At 40.2% G+C, this 15766-nt stretch overlaps 1 protein-coding gene across 5 annotated transcripts in view; it reads left to right on the top strand.

Moving 5' to 3' along the window:
* The window catches only part of LOC137249016 (protein bric-a-brac 1), a 45129-nt gene that overhangs the window by 16095 nt on the left and 13268 nt on the right, over positions 1–15766 (top strand). Inside the window, exon 1 of one of the 5 annotated variants that reach the window (XM_067780078.1) lies at positions 816–834. The exons of 2 other annotated variants lie outside the window; for them this stretch is intronic. The gene's annotated coding sequence lies outside the window, so the exon portion shown is untranslated. Of the gene's footprint in view, positions 1–815; positions 1021–15766 lie in introns of those variants that run through there. 2 more of the 5 variants (XM_067780076.1, XM_067780077.1) reach the window with 2 other exon arrangements.

The following is a 15766-nucleotide window of genomic DNA, read 5'->3' as shown; positions in this document are numbered from 1 at the left end:
TAGATTATGAATTGAGGATTTATTGTAGATTATGGCATGTGTAAACAAGTGTTGGTAAAACCAAGTTAGTATAACTCTCAATCGCAACTGAGTATATTATCTTCGATTTAACTATTTTTAATTTATTTTTCGGTTTGCTTGGTGTTCTTTTGGCATCTCTCATCTTTGCAGTAAAGGTAACGTCTCCAACTTTCTGACATTGAGCTCTCGACTGCCTCTTCTTGCGATATTCATCGTGCTGCTGCTGCCACATATGTGCGGTGAGTGCGCCTGTTCTGGTTTTGGCTGTTGGTTCATGGCTCTTCGCATGTTTATAACAGCGCCAGACTATGGCGGGCGTTTTTCCTGGTGCTTCTCCTTTTAGTGCATACTTATTTATTTATTTTTATTTTTTTTTATTTTGTTGTAGCTTGTGTGTGTTTTATGTTTCGTTTTGCCGTTAATAAATACTAAAGTACAGTGTTCGAAATTTTGCGTTGCAGTTTAGTGCTTGTAGTTAGCATTATTTTTGTTATTGTTCACTGATTGCTGTTAGCACCGCGGTGACTGTTGTGCCCCTTTGTCACAGACATCGCCATTTCCTCTGTTAATGTTCTTATTTTAATTTCGCAAACGTATCTAAGTATGTACGTTCCTATGTGTTTGTGTATGGAAGTTTGTTGCTGCTACTTTTATTTTATAACTTTTTCCATTTCAGTATTTCTTTGTCTTTTGGCGTTTTCTGTCAAATGCAAAAAAGGATTTCGGTTAATCGGATAAGATTTTTCAATTTTGCAAGAAATTTGTGTTCTAGAAATGTTGGGATAAAATGAAAAGCTATCTATTATACGATGCGTAATTATAAATATTTTATTTCAAGCATTTATGAAACGACATTAAGAAATGTGTTTTTGCTACTTTGTCCTTGAAATATGCAGTTTGTGGCAAATTTGAAGTGTATTTGTCTTATTGCTCATTATTATGTATGTATACATATGATGTGTGTATATGAATTTTAAATAAAATATTTTAAAGAGAAAAGTGAGTTTTGTACGTTCTACCGTGCTCCTTCGTTTCTAATTCAAAGGAACTAACTTTTTATGCATTTTTATGTATTTACCACGCATAAAGCGTTGCATATGTCATTTAAATTTGAAATCTAAAAAAAAAAAAATACCAATAAATTTGTACGAACCGTGAAGATGGATCGATGTTTTCAGGTTTAGACTAATATACGTATATAATTAAATTTTTTTCCTTTTGACATAAGTGGAAACCCTTTCAAAAATATGTGTATCCAAATAAAAACTCTTATTTATAATTAATTACTTACATATGTATGTATACGTTTTAAACTTTTTAAATTTAAAGATGCTGGCCGTCCTAACCTAAAATATTTTCGAGTCAAACTGTTTACAACCCATATTTAGGCGTTCCAATGAGCCATCTTGGGTCCGTATTGCATTTTACGATCCGTGATCGAAACTCATTTTTCAAGTCACAAAAGCTCTGAAATGGTTGATCAGATTAATGGCATAAGTGAACTATCGACAACGAGTAGTCGTTAGATCCATAACTTATACATTTTTATACCCAGCTGTACTTGTACACAGGGTGTTATAACTTTGATTGGATAACGGTTGGTTGTACAGGTATAAAGGAATCGAGATAGATATAGACTTCCATATATCAAAATCATCAGTATCGAACAAAAATTTGATTGAGCCATGTCCGTCCGTCCGTCTGTCCGCTAACATGATAACTTGAGTAAATATTGAGATATCTTCACAAAATTTGGTACACGAGCTTATCTGGACCCAGAATAGATTGGTATTGAAAATGAGCGAAATCGGATGATAACAACGCCCACTTTTTATATATATAGCATTTTGGAAAACACAAAAAACCTGATTATTTAGTAAATAATACACCTAGAATGTTCAAATTTTACGTGTGGACTGATATTGAGACTCTTGATAAAAATTTGAAAACATTTAAATGGGTGTGGCACCGCCCACTTGTGATGAAATCAATTTTACAAATATTATTAATCATAAAATAAAAATCGTTAAACCTATCGTAACAAAATCCGGCAGAGAGGTAGCCTTTACGGAATACTTTGAAGAAAAATTAACGAAATCGGTTAGGACCACGCCCACTTTTATATAAAAGAATTTTAAAAGGGTCGTAGACGAAAATAATAAGCTATATCTTAGCGAAAAAGAGCTTTGTATCAATAGAATTTTAGTTTCCAAATTGAATTATAACATAAAATTGGAAAACACTACAATTTTTGAAAATGGGTGTGGCACCGCCCCTTTTTTGTCTAAGCAATTTTCTATGTTTCGGGAGCCATAACTCGAAGAAAAAATAACGGATCTTAATAAAATTGGGTACACAAATTTTCCCTATTGCAGGAAATATTTCTAGAAAAAATGGACGATATCTGCTAAAGACCACGCCCACTTTTATATACAAGATTTTTAAAAGGGTCGTAAACGAAAATAATAAGTTATATCTTAGCGAAAAAGAGCTTTGTATCAGTAGAATTTTACTTTCTAAATTGAACTATAACATTAAATTGGAAAACACTCAAATTTTTGAAAATGAGTGTGGCACCGCCCCTTTTTTGTCTAAGCAATTTTCAATGTTTCGGGAGCCATAACTCGAAGAAAAACTTACATATCGTAACAAAATTGGGTACACATATTTTCCTTATAGCAGGAAATATTTCTAGTAAAAATGGATAAGATTGTTTAGGGACCACGCGCACTTTTATATACATGACTTTAAAAAGGGTCGTAGGCAAAAATAATAAGTAAAATCTTAGCGAAAAATAGTTTTGTACCAATCGTATTTTGTGCCATTATAACAAGAAATGGGAAAAAATTCAAATCTTGTAAAATGGGCGTGGCACTGCTCCTTTCTTACAATGCATTTCCCAACGTTTCTGGAGCCATAACTCGAGGAAAAAATTGGTGCACATGTATGCCTTTTAACAGGAAATTCTTTCAGTAAAAATGGTCTAAATCGGTTAAATCGCCTTCTTTTATATAAAAGATTTTGTAAAAGTGAGTAGATGCAGGTAATAAGCTATTTCTAGTAAAAGTTGGCAAATTTCGTTAATAAGCCTGCCCTTTTTTTGTCATAACGCTTTTTAGTACAATAGCACATGTGTGTTTATGTTTATTGTTCTGTTATATTTATACTCAGTTGAGCAGAGCTCACAGCGTTCTAGGACGATAACTGTTTTCTGTGAAAAAGGGCGAAATCGGTTGAAGCCGCGCCCAGTTTTTATACACAGTCGACCGTCTGTCCTTCCGCTCGGCCTTTAACACGATAACTTGAGCAAAAATCGATATATCTTTACTAAACTCAGTTCACGTACTTATCTGAACTCACTTTGTATTGGTGCAAAAAATGGCCGAAATCCGACTATGATCACGCCCACTTTTTCGATATCGAAAATTACGAAAAATGAAAAAAATGCCATAATTATATACCAAATACGAAAAAAGGGATGAAACATGGTAATTATATTGGTCTATTGACGCAAAATATAACTTTAGAAAAAAACTTGGTAAAATGGGTGTGACACCTACCATATTAAGTATAAGAAAATGAAAAAGTTTTGCAGGGCGAAATCAAAAGCCTTGGAATCTTGGAAGGAATACTGTTCGTGGTATTACATATATAAATAAATTAGCGGTACCCGACAGATGAAGTTCTGGATCACCCTGGTCCACATTTTGGTCGATATCTAGAAAACGCCTTCACATATACAACTAAGGGCCACTCCCTTTTAAAACCCTCATTAATACCTTTAATTTGATACCCATATCGTACAAACACATTCTAGAGCCACCCCTGGTCCACGTTTATGGCGATATCCCGAAAAGGCGTCCACATATAGAACTAAGGCCCACTCCTTTTTAAAATACTCATTAACACCTTTCATTTGATACCCATATCGTACAAAAAAATTCTAGAGTCACCCCTGGCCCACCTTTATGGCGATATCTCGAATAGGCATCCACCTATGGAACTAAGGCCCACTCCCTTTTAAAATACTCATTAACACCTTTCATTTGATACCCATATCGTACAAACAAATTCTAGAGTCACCCCTGGTCCACCTTTATGGCGATATCTTGAAAAGGCGTCCACCTATAGAACTAAGGCCCACGCCCTTTTAAAATACTCATTAACACCTTTCATTTGATACCCATATCGTACAAACAAATTCTAGAGTCACCCCTGGTCCACCTTTATGGCGATATCTCGAAAAGGCGTCCACCTATAGAACTAAGGCCCACGCCCTCTTAAAATACTCATTAACACCTTTCATTTGATACCCATATTGTAAAAACGCATTCTAGAGTCACCCCTGGTCCACGTTTATGGCGATATTCCGAAAAGGCGTCCACCCATAGAACTAAGGCCCACTCCCTTTTAAAACACTTATTAACACCTTTCGTTTGATACCCATATTGTACAAAGGCATTCTAGAGTCAACCCTGGTCCACTTTTATAACGATATTCCGAAAAGGCGCCCACCTATAGAACTAAGGCCCACTCCCTTTTAAAATACTCATTAACACCTTTCTTTTGATACCCATATAGTACAAACAAATTCTAGAGTCACCCCTGGTCCACCTTTATGGCGATATCTCGAAAAGGCGTCCACATATAGAACTAAGGCCCACGCCCTCTTAAAATACTCATTAACACCTTTCGTTTGATACCCATATAGTACAAACGCATTCTAGAGTCACCCCTGGTCCCCTTTATGGCGATATCACGAAACGGCGTCCACCTATGGAAATAAGGATCACTCCCTTTTAAAATACTCATTAACACCTTTCATTTGATACCCATATCGTACAAACAAATTCTAGAGTCAACCCTGATCCACCTTTATGGCGATATCCCTAAATGGCGTCCACCTATAGAACTATGGCTCAATCCCTCTTAAAATACTCTTTAATACCTTTCATTTGATACACATGTCATACAAACACATTCCAGGGTTACCCTCGGTTCATTTTCCTACATGGTTATTTTCCCTTATGTTGCCACCATAGCTCTCAACTGAGTATGTAATGTTCGGTTACACCCGAACTTAACCTTCCTTACTTGTTTTATTTTAAAATAAACTGTAGGGGAATCCCCATATCTGAAGGAAAACTGCATTATTACCCGCTCAAGGTCATTGGTGTTAGCCTCTGTATCCTTTTTGCTTATTTTAAACGAAAATTAGTTCAGAATAGAACCATATGTATATGTATTACTAGCAGACCCGGCAGACGTTGTTCTGTCCTAAATTTGGTCTATCTGCATACAACTTAATAAGCGTTTTCCGTCTAACTCTGCCTCCCCCTTCTTATATTTTTCTAAATCCTTTTATTCACTCCTCCCTCCGTCTTTTTCGATTCATCTATCTCTATTTCGCCTCACTCTATCTCTTTCTCAGTCTCCTTCCCCTTCTCTCTTTTCTCTTCTCTCAAGTTCTTCTCATTCTTCTTCGTCCCTTATAGCTAGTCCCAGAGGTTGGTATTTATTTTGTTCCAGTCCTATTCCGAGTCCCAGTCTCACTCCGAGTCTCAGCCCCAGTCCTAGTCCTAATCCCAGTCCCAGTCCGTCTCTGGTCTAGTTAACGGAAAAAAGGATCGTAAATACTAATACAGGCAAATTAATACACCAAATTTCAGGCAAATCGAATAGTATGTGTGTATTATTAATTCATGTCTTTATTTCGGCTTCGCATGCTTATTTATCAGTTTTGCCAGGTTGATGCGACTAAATCGAATATGACAATGGAAATTACTTTAAAGCTCTCAGCAACAGCTTTCATTTGATATCCATATTAAACACACATTTTAGGGGTATACGGGTCCACGTTTTGGCCTATATCTCAAGACCCTAGTCACCAAGCGATATAAAAACTACTCTGCACTAAAGCACACATTTACAGCTTCAATTTGATACCCATAATGTAAAAACACATCCTAGTGTTACTGTCTAAGCTTTGGGCAATTGAGGGCGAGCAGTTTAATAAGAGTTATAAATGAGTAATTTTATGTGCTTGTAAGCGTATGAGTCGTGGCACAGTGGCTGACGTACCCGACCAAACGCCCGGGGTTGCGGGTTCAACTCCCACCAAGCATTCCTTTTTTTTAATTTATAAATTATTATTATTAATGGACTGTATTGAGTTTATGGGGTTTTTGATTTTATGTATTCCATTTATTGAGTTGGGTAGTTTTAGTGTTATTGGTGTATTTAAGTCATGGGAGGATGCATAGCATCAGTACACCTTTATTTATTTATTTGTGTTTATTTTAAGGGATTCAGTTTATTAAGTTGGGTAGTTTTTGTGTTATTGGTGTGTTTAAGTCATGGGAGGATGCATAGCATCAGTACACCTTTTATTTATTTAATTTGGGGGCGAGCACTGGGGGCTCTGAGGCTTCGCTCTACTGAGCCACCTCATCCTCTATTTGAAGAACCCTTTAAAATGTGATATGGAGGCGAGCACGGGACGGCTCTGAGGTATTGGCACCCCATTTTCTACAAGAAAAACCTCTATTTATTTAATTTGGGGCGAACGTTGGGCACTCTGAGGTTTCGCTCTAATGAGCCACCTCATCTTCTATTTGAAGAACACCTTCAAAGTGTGATATGGAGGCGAGCACTGGGCTCTGATGTATTAGCACACCATCCGAAGAACCTCTATTTATTTAATTTGGGGCGAGCGTTGGGCACTCTGAGGTTTCGCTCTAATGAGCCACCTCATCTTCTATTTGAAGAACCCCTTCAAAGTGTGATATGGAGGCGAGCACTGGGCTCTGATGTATTAGCACACCATCCGAAGAACCTCGCCTTTAATTAAAAAACTCAAACTATGTCTTTAGAATATTTCACTAACCAGTTGAGAATTACAAGCACACTCAATGGCTACTGAAACAAACGAACGAAAAATGTTCATAGTTTAAGTCGCTTAAACATACTCCCCTCTTAGACGGCTTAGTCGTCTAATGAAACTTCCATACGAGCCAGTGATCCGGCTCGAAGGACCATTAGATGATTTAGAGGCGGGTACTCACCGGTTTGTAGGTAGGGTTGCGCACGGTCTAGACTGCTGAAGATGTCTTGTTGCTAATGCTGTTCTTGATGTCGCTTATCTTCCGGTTTGAAGCACTGAGCAGAGCAGTCGAAGATACTTATGCGTGTGGATACTGGAATAGCTTGGTGATTTTGGTTTAGTGGTGCTTCTCCTCGATCAGAATGATGCTACGTTAAGTGTTAATTTGTAATGATACTTCCTCCGATGTTAGCGCGGTAGTAATAATAAATGTCCGTTCCAAACCTAGGATAGGAGCTGTACATGCGCCACGATAGTTTGTGGATTGGGGGAAAACTGTCCGTCAACACAGTTGTTTGATACCTAAGTGCCGTGATTCACCAAACACCAGAGATTTTCACGTTTGAATATGGGTTGATACCTTTATAATTCAGGGTAATACAGGCAGCTGCTAAATAAAATACAATTTTCTGTAGGTTTTAGTTTTGTTCACTATATTTTTGATTTTTTGTTAGGTTTCTGCATATGCGCAATTACGGCGATCCTTTATGTAGAATTGCGCCTTCTATATTTACAAGTTCACAAAATTCAATGCACAGTGCAGCTTTCGCCAATTTATGTTTGTTATAAAAAAGACTTTTGGCACAAACTATATGAGCAATAATAATTAATAAGAAACGTTGATCGATCAAAAAGCAAAAAATGTTGGTTTCAGGAACGCAAAAATTACATCAATAATCCCAAGCGAAAAAAATTATATGATGACCGCTTTGACAGCTGGCGGTGATGTCAGATCGCCTTGCTTCGGATTGCGGCGAGTTAAATTTGGTGGATTTTCGCGGTGGAGGCTGCCACACGTCCATGAGGAGACCCAATAGGGAATTTAAGGGCAAATGCCATGTATTGATTTTGGGGGTAATTCAATATAATATAATTCAATATAGTCGAATACAATACAAGATACGGGATGTATATAAATTCATAGATATACATATAGAAAGGAGGGGGATGGGACGGGTGACAACCTACACCGCGTAGACATCCTGGGCCGCCTAGGTGCACTAAGCGCCTAATGTCTGTTTCAGCTCCTGCAAGGCGCGTACTGCTTCCTGGATCAGGATCTTTCCAACCTTTCTTTTATACATGGATGTGCGTAAGCCGGTGGCAGTGCACCGGATGGTACGGTCTCCGACGCTAGGTCGCGAGGTTGGATGCGTGGGTGGTGCGCGCCTATTAGATTGTTGACGACGACGAGCAGTGCGATGTTGAACGGCGGGATCGGGACGGCGCTGCTCCGGATGACGTGGTTGCGAACGAGTTGCCTGTTGTGATGGTACGACGTACGGCGGCTGGCGACCTCCGGTTTCCCGGTGTAGCAATGTATGGTGAGGATGCCCGCAGACCCGACAGCGTTCGGTGGAGGTGCACTCGTTGGTGCAATGGGACAGCGCCAAACAATTGAGGCAGTACTGGTGTGCCCTAGCGATTAACGTACGTTGTTGCGGCTGCATAGTTGCGAAGACAGGGCACCTCAGGAGTGCGTGATGCCGCATGCACAATCGGCACTTTCGGTAATCCGGCACTGCCTCGTTACGTTGCGAGCGGGCCGCGGGCACCACCACTTGCGATGACAGCGAGCGTCGGGGTGTTGGAACCGGAGGGCGCTGACGATCCATCTGTCGGAAGAAAGCATATAGGTGTATGTTAGTTTTACGCCTGAGAAGACGCGTCGAGTTAGGGACTGCCTGTGAGAGACACGGGATGATTCAGTTGGATTCTGAAATAGTGTCGATAGGTAGCTTAGTGGACTGTAGTTGGTTCGGGCGATGATAGGGAACCATGCGGGGCTGAATCAAGTTCCGCTGGTGGCAGGAAACACAATTTTGTGATAGGCCTGGTGAGCACACAGTTTTGCGTGCGTACGTCGACTACTCGGATATGGCCGTCTCTTCCTATATGGGTGTCTTCCACGCGTCCTAGGCGCCATTCGGTAGGGGGTAGGTTGTCTTCCTTAATGACGACTAGATCGCCGATTTTAGGGGAAGGTTGAGCGGTTTGCCATCGATAACGCTTATGTAACTCCATGAGATAGTCATTCTTCCAGCGTTTGCTGAATTGGTGATGTAAAACTTTCAACCGGTCCCAACGGTTGATCATAGAGAGGTGCTCATAGTTCGGCTCGGGGATGGCGAGGAGGGGTGCGCCTCGGAGAAAATGGCCAGGTGTGAGGGCGGTGAGATCCGCTGGGTCCTGGGAAAGCGGGGAGATAGGGCGAGAATTGAGAACGGCCTCGATACGAATTAATAGAGTCGAGAATTCTTCAAAGGTGAAGCTGTGTGTTCCGGCAACCTTTTTAAAATGGGTTTTAAAGCTTTTGACGGCAGATTCCCATAAGCCGCCCATGTGGGGTGCGCCGGGGGGTATAAATTTCCAATCGATGCCTTGTGGCGCATACTTTTGGACAATATCTGTCGAGACTTCGTTGAGGAAGGTGACGAACTCTACTTCGGTAGCTCGCTTAGCACCAATGAATGTTGTGCCGTTGTCGCTCATCATTTGCTTCGGGTACCCTCGACGCCCTACAAACCGGGCGAAGGCAGCGAGAAAAGCCTTACTAGTGAGATCCGAACACAATTCCAGGTGGATGGCCTTGGTGGTGAAACAAACAAAAACGGCCACATAACCTTTTACGAGGGTTGGAGATCGGAGCAACGAAGCTTTGATTTGAAACGGGCCGGCGAAGTCTACGCCAGTAGTAGTGAAGGGGGGCGCGAAAGTGCATCGTTCGGGGGGTAAAGCTGCCATGATTTGGGACTGCGTTTGTCGCTTATGGATGGTGCAGACTTTACACTGGAAAATACATTTTTTCAGCTGAGGTTTGAGTCGGGGAGTATAGAATTCCTGCCTCATAGCTTGTTGCAGGAGGCGGACTTCCGCATGGAGGAAGCTCTCGTGCAGGAATCTTATATAAAGGGTAGTAAATCTAGCCTTTTCGGGGAGAATGATGGGGTGACAGTCATTGTAGGTCATGTCGGCGTTTACTAATCTTCCGTTGGCGCGGAGAATCCCGTTTGTGTCCAGGAAGGGGTCAAGTGCCAGTAGGGGGCTTCGCTTTCCGATTGGTTTTGAATTTTCGAGGGAGGCTCTTTCGGAAGCGAAGAATTTCGACTGAGTCAAGCTCAGCAGACGGATTTTCGCGCGCATGACGTCGGCGTAAGAGAGGGCGGGATCGTTAGGGGTACGACTGCCTCCTACGGCATTTCTCAGCCGAGTTACAAATTTTAACACGTACGCTGCTACGCGTAGGGCGCGGGAATAGGAGGAGAACCGTTCCAAGAAGTCTTCTGACTCTTCCGCTGCATGCAGTGATTCGACTCGGCGAAGTTCGGGGGGTACAATATTTCTGGCCGTTGGTGTTGGCCACTCCTCGGGGGGTCGGGAAAGCCACTCTGGACCATTCCACCATAGCGATGAGTTAGAGAGATCGTCGGGGCTGCATCCTCTGGTTCCAAGATCCGCGGGGTTGTCTTTGCTTCGCACATGTCGCCAAGGGACATTTCCAACGAGGTCTATGATCTGCGCTGTTCGGTTAGAGACGTAACTTTTCCACGAGTGGGGTGGCTTTTCCAGCCAGGCTAGCACGATTTCCGAGTCGGACCACATGATTAATTTTTGTTGACTTAGGCCGAGATGGGGTTGGTTTACTGCGACTAATTTTGCTAATAAGAGCGCTCCGCATAGCTCCAGGCGTGGCAGACTAATAGTTTTGAGAGGAGCCACTTTGCCTTTGGACACTATAAGGTGAGAGTGGACCTGAGTACCGACGGTACTTCTTAGGTACAGGGTTGCGCAATAAGCCTTTTCTGAGGCGTCGCAGAATCCGTGGAGCTCAACGTATTGATCGGGCGTAAAATTCATCCATCGGGGTATCTGGATGGCTGAGATAGAGGGAAGGTTTTGAGAGAACTGCGCCCATTTGGCTAGACGGATGGGTTTAACCTTCTCGTCCCATTCGGTCCCATCTAACCACAATTCTTGCATGAGCATCTTCGCTTGGATCATTATGGGCGTCAACCACCCTGCGGGATCGAAAAGTTTCGCAATAGAGGAGAGGATTTGCCGCTTCGTGGCTGCAGTGGATGCCGGATTTGAGTCGACGGTATACGAGAATGTATCCGTTAGGGCGTTCCACTGGATGCCCAGGGTCTTGGCTGTGCTAGTCTTTTCGAACTCGAGAAAGTTTGTTTCCAGCAGATCAGTTTTCGATATTTTTTGGAGGATGTTGGGATGGTTTGCCGTGATCTTTTTTAGGGGAAAGCCGGCTGAATTGAGAGCGTCTATAGTCTCTGTTAGGGATTGCTCGGCTGATTGAAGATCATGACTGCCAGATAAAATATCGTCAACATACGTCTCGGATTTTAGTATTGGGGCTGCGCGTGGATGGGAATCGGCTATGTCTTTCGCCAGCTCGTGTAGAGTGCGAATAGCCAGGAAAGGCGCGCAGTTAACCCCGAAGGTGACCGTTTTTAACTTGTAGTCCTTTATTGGACTGTGTTCGGGGGTTCGGAATATTATCCGTTCGTAGTCTCGGTCATCGGGGTGCAAGAGAATTTGGCGGTACATTTTCTCGACGTCGCCATTAAACACATATTTATATGTTCGCCATTTCAGCAACATAAGTCGGAGATCGGGTTGGAGGGTTGGTCCGGTACATAAAACATCGTTGAGGGTGTGACCGGAACCCGACTTTTTGGAGGCGTTGAACACAACTCTGACTTTTGTTGTCTTTTTGTCTGTCCTTACGACTGCATGGTGAGGGAGATAGAATGAGCAGTATTTACCCAGGGTTTTTATTTCATTGGGACGAGCGTTGGGCACTCTGAGGTTTCGCTCTAATGAGCCACCTCATCTTCTATTTGAAGAACCCCTTCAAAGTGTGATATGGAGGCGAGCACTGGGCTCTGATGTATTAGCACACCATCCGAAGAACCTCTATTTATTTAATTTGGGGAGAGCGTTGGGCACTCTGAGGTTTCGCTCTAATGAGCCACCTCATCTTCTATTTGAAGAACCCCTTCAAAGTGTGATATGGAGGCGAGCACTGGGCTCTGATGTATTAGCACACCATCCGAAGAACCTCGCCTTTAATTAAAAAACTCAAACTATGTCTTTAGAATATTTCACTAACCAGTTGAGAATTACAAGCACACTCAATGGCTACTGAAACAAACGAACGAAAAATGTTCATAGTTTAAGTCGCTTAAACAGTTACCCTGATCCAAGTTTTGGCCTATATCTCGAGACCCTAGTCACAAATAGGTATAAAAATTACCCTGTACTAAAGCACTCATCAACAGCTTCAATTTGATTCCCATAATGTAAAAACACACCCCAGTGTTACCCTGATCTACGTTTTTGCCTATATCTCGAGACCCTGGTCATCAATAGGTATGAAAACTACCCTGTACTAAAGCACTCATCAACAGCTTCCATTTGATACCCATATTGTACAAACACATCCCAGGATTACCCAGGTCCACCTTTTGATCTCAAGACCCTAGCCAGAACGGGATAAAAGGTATCCTATGTCCGTTCACTTGTTCTAAGCTACCTCTCCACAAATTTTCAGCCAAATCGGTTTATCCGTTCTTTAGTTATGCGTAGTGTAACTAACACCACTTTCTTTTATATATATAGATTTCTAAAAAGAAATCATAACTAAAGAATGGCTAAACCGATTTGGTATTTAAAAATCAACTAACCATCATCTCTCCTTCCTGTATCTTTCCTAAAAATTTCATGGCAATCTTTCTATCCGTTCTCGAGTTATGGAGTGACAATCAAAATGTACACTTCTTTTTATATATATAGATTGCGCAGCCTTGTGACACTATTTAGCACACAAAGCAAACAACAACAGCATTTCAAGTGTACAGCTGGGTATGTAATGTTCGGTTTCACCCGAACTTAGACTTCCTTACTTGTTAGAAATAATTTGACAGTTGCATAGTTGTCGTGTGAATAAAAAATGGTTTTCAGTAACTGATCGTATAACATAATACGGCTCAACTCTGGATCACCATCAAAACTCACTGGAACGATCCGGATCGTTTCTATGAGAGTTGGCAGCACTCAATTCATGTGTACACATATTAGGGTGCCTGTGTTTACAAACTTTCTCTTCCGGAGTCACCCCTAAAATTTAGTCTGATATTCAAAACAACTTATCAAACTAATGTATAACTAGTATTTTTTATTTCTTTAAACCAAGCCACAAATCAGTTATATCTTCAATACAAAATAAATATAAAGGGGTTTGGTTTAAAAAAAATTACAGAAATTGTGTAAATTATTTTTCATACAAAATTTGACAGTTCGTTTACGAACTACTTAATTTGTACGTTTACAGATATTATAAGGCATTTATAAGGTCTGATGAGTCCCCCTTTTATTTCACTAGCTCATAAAGTTTACCTTCATTTTGAGATGTGTGGCAACACTGCTCGGTAATTTGTATGGGTAGGTAAAAGGTGTGGTAAACATGTTTCTCTGATACCTATATTTTATTTATTTATTGACTATTAACTGGCTCTAGGTCATAAGGAGTAAAAACAAAAGTTTTTTAAGTTTTTCCCAATATATTTTCGTTGCACATCGGTAACCGTTCTCAAGGTCAAATTAATTTACACGTCTGGCTGATTTAACGTGGAGCTTGATACTTAAAAAACTTGTGTTTTTACTCCTTATGACGTAGAGCAAGCTAAAAGTCAATAAATATAATTGAAACCAAAGGTCGCAAAAATATTAATATGTATATTTAGCTGGGTCGATTTATTAACCTATATCGCGCCATCGATTTTTTGACTTTTTTCTTAGATTTTTAAGGTTTTTTTCATGACCTACTTAAAAAATTTTCATGTATACCCTGTCCGACTCAAAATTGTCCGCTAAAAACTTTGGCGATAACAGTTTTTTGAAAGAAAAAAATATTTTTTGGGTTTTGAGGAGTGTTTTGGTGAAAAAATGTATTTTTTCTCCATTTTTCTTAAGGGTTTCTTCAGAAACGTGCAAAAGTGTTGCCGATGAAAACGAATTTGTCTCATAGTTCCTATCCCACTTAAAATTATGCGATAAAAACGTTGGCATTAACAGTTTAAAAAAAAAAATTATTTTTTTTTTGTTTTTGGGACTTGTTTTGGTCGAAATCGATTTTTTTCATTTTCAAGGTTCCAAATCATTTTTTATGTATACGTTTCCGTTAAGTATACCCAAATGATCAGGGGACAAGCTAAGTTGATTTAGCAATGTCCGCCCGTCTGTCCGTTTGTTTGAACGCAAACTAGTCCCTCAATTTTTGAGATATCTTGATGAAATTTGGTAAGCAGGCATATTTTGATGGGGGATTTGACATTTGTCGGAATCGACCGGATCGGACCACTATAGCATATACCTCCCATACAATCGATTGTTCAATAAGAGGGTTTTCGCTATTTCTGCCCCATTTCTGTCTCATTTTAACAGCTAGCAACATCAAATTTTACCACAAGCTTACGTATTGGGCATATATGGTTGTCTGAAAAAATCGTCAAGATCGGACATATTTATAATATATATCCCATACAACCGACTGTTCAGGTAAGAGGATTTTCATCATTTTTGTCGAAATCGATTTTTAGTCCCATTTTGACGATTTTTCAGACAACCATCTATGCCCAATACGTAAGATTGTGATAAAATTCGATGTTGCTAGCTGTTAAAATGAGGCAGAAATGGCGAAAACCCTCTTATTGAACAATCGATTGTATGGGAGGTATATGCTATAGTGGTCCGATCCGGTCGATTCCGACAAATGTCAAATCCCCCATCAAAATATGCCTGCTTACCAAATTTCATCAAGATATCTCAACAATTGAGGGACTAGTTTGCGTTCAAACAAACGGACAGACGGACATGGCTAAATCAACTTAGCTCGTCCCCTGATAATTTTGGTATACTTATTGGTGGGTCTAGCGGAAACATATACATAAAAAATGATTTGGAGCCTTGAAAATGAAAAAAATCGATTTCGAGCAAAACAAGTCCCAAAAACAAAAAAAAATTTTTTTTAAAAACTGTTAATGCCAACGTTTTTATCGCATAATTTTAAGTGGGATAGGAACTATGAGACAAATTCGTTTTCATCGGCAACACTTTTGCACGTTTCTGAAGAAACCCTTAAAAAAATGGCGAAAAAATAAATTGTTTCACCAAAACACTCCTCAAAACCCAAAAAATATTTTTTTTAAACTGTTATCGCCAAAGTTTTTAGCGGACAACTTTGAGTCGGACAGGGTATACATGAAAATTTTAAAATCAAATGAAAATTTTTTAAGTAGGTCATGAAAAAAACCTTAAAATCAAAGAAAAAAAGTCAAAAAACTCAAATTTTGCAGGCTCGAAAATTATTTTTTGGGTATGCTTAGTGGAACTTTTTTTCCTGAGCCCAAAAAAAAAATCGATGGCGCGATATGGGTTAATTTTCGTCCATGCAAATCAACCCAGCTTAATGTATATTTTATTTAGTTTTGCTAGGTTTATTTATTTACTTATATTTTGTAGAATATTTTATAAATTAATTAATTATTTCGAAATGCCCGATCTCAGGAAACTCTTGGAAATCTTAGGATTTGACTCAAAAACACCCTACCAGAAATTCAATACATT

This window comes from Eurosta solidaginis, chromosome 4 (genome assembly GCF_040869045.1).
Source record: "Eurosta solidaginis isolate ZX-2024a chromosome 4, ASM4086904v1, whole genome shotgun sequence".
Lineage (NCBI taxonomy): Eukaryota > Metazoa > Arthropoda > Insecta > Diptera > Tephritidae > Eurosta > Eurosta solidaginis.
Note: the sequence above shows the minus strand (reverse complement) of the source record. Positions and strands in the feature narration are given on the sequence as shown.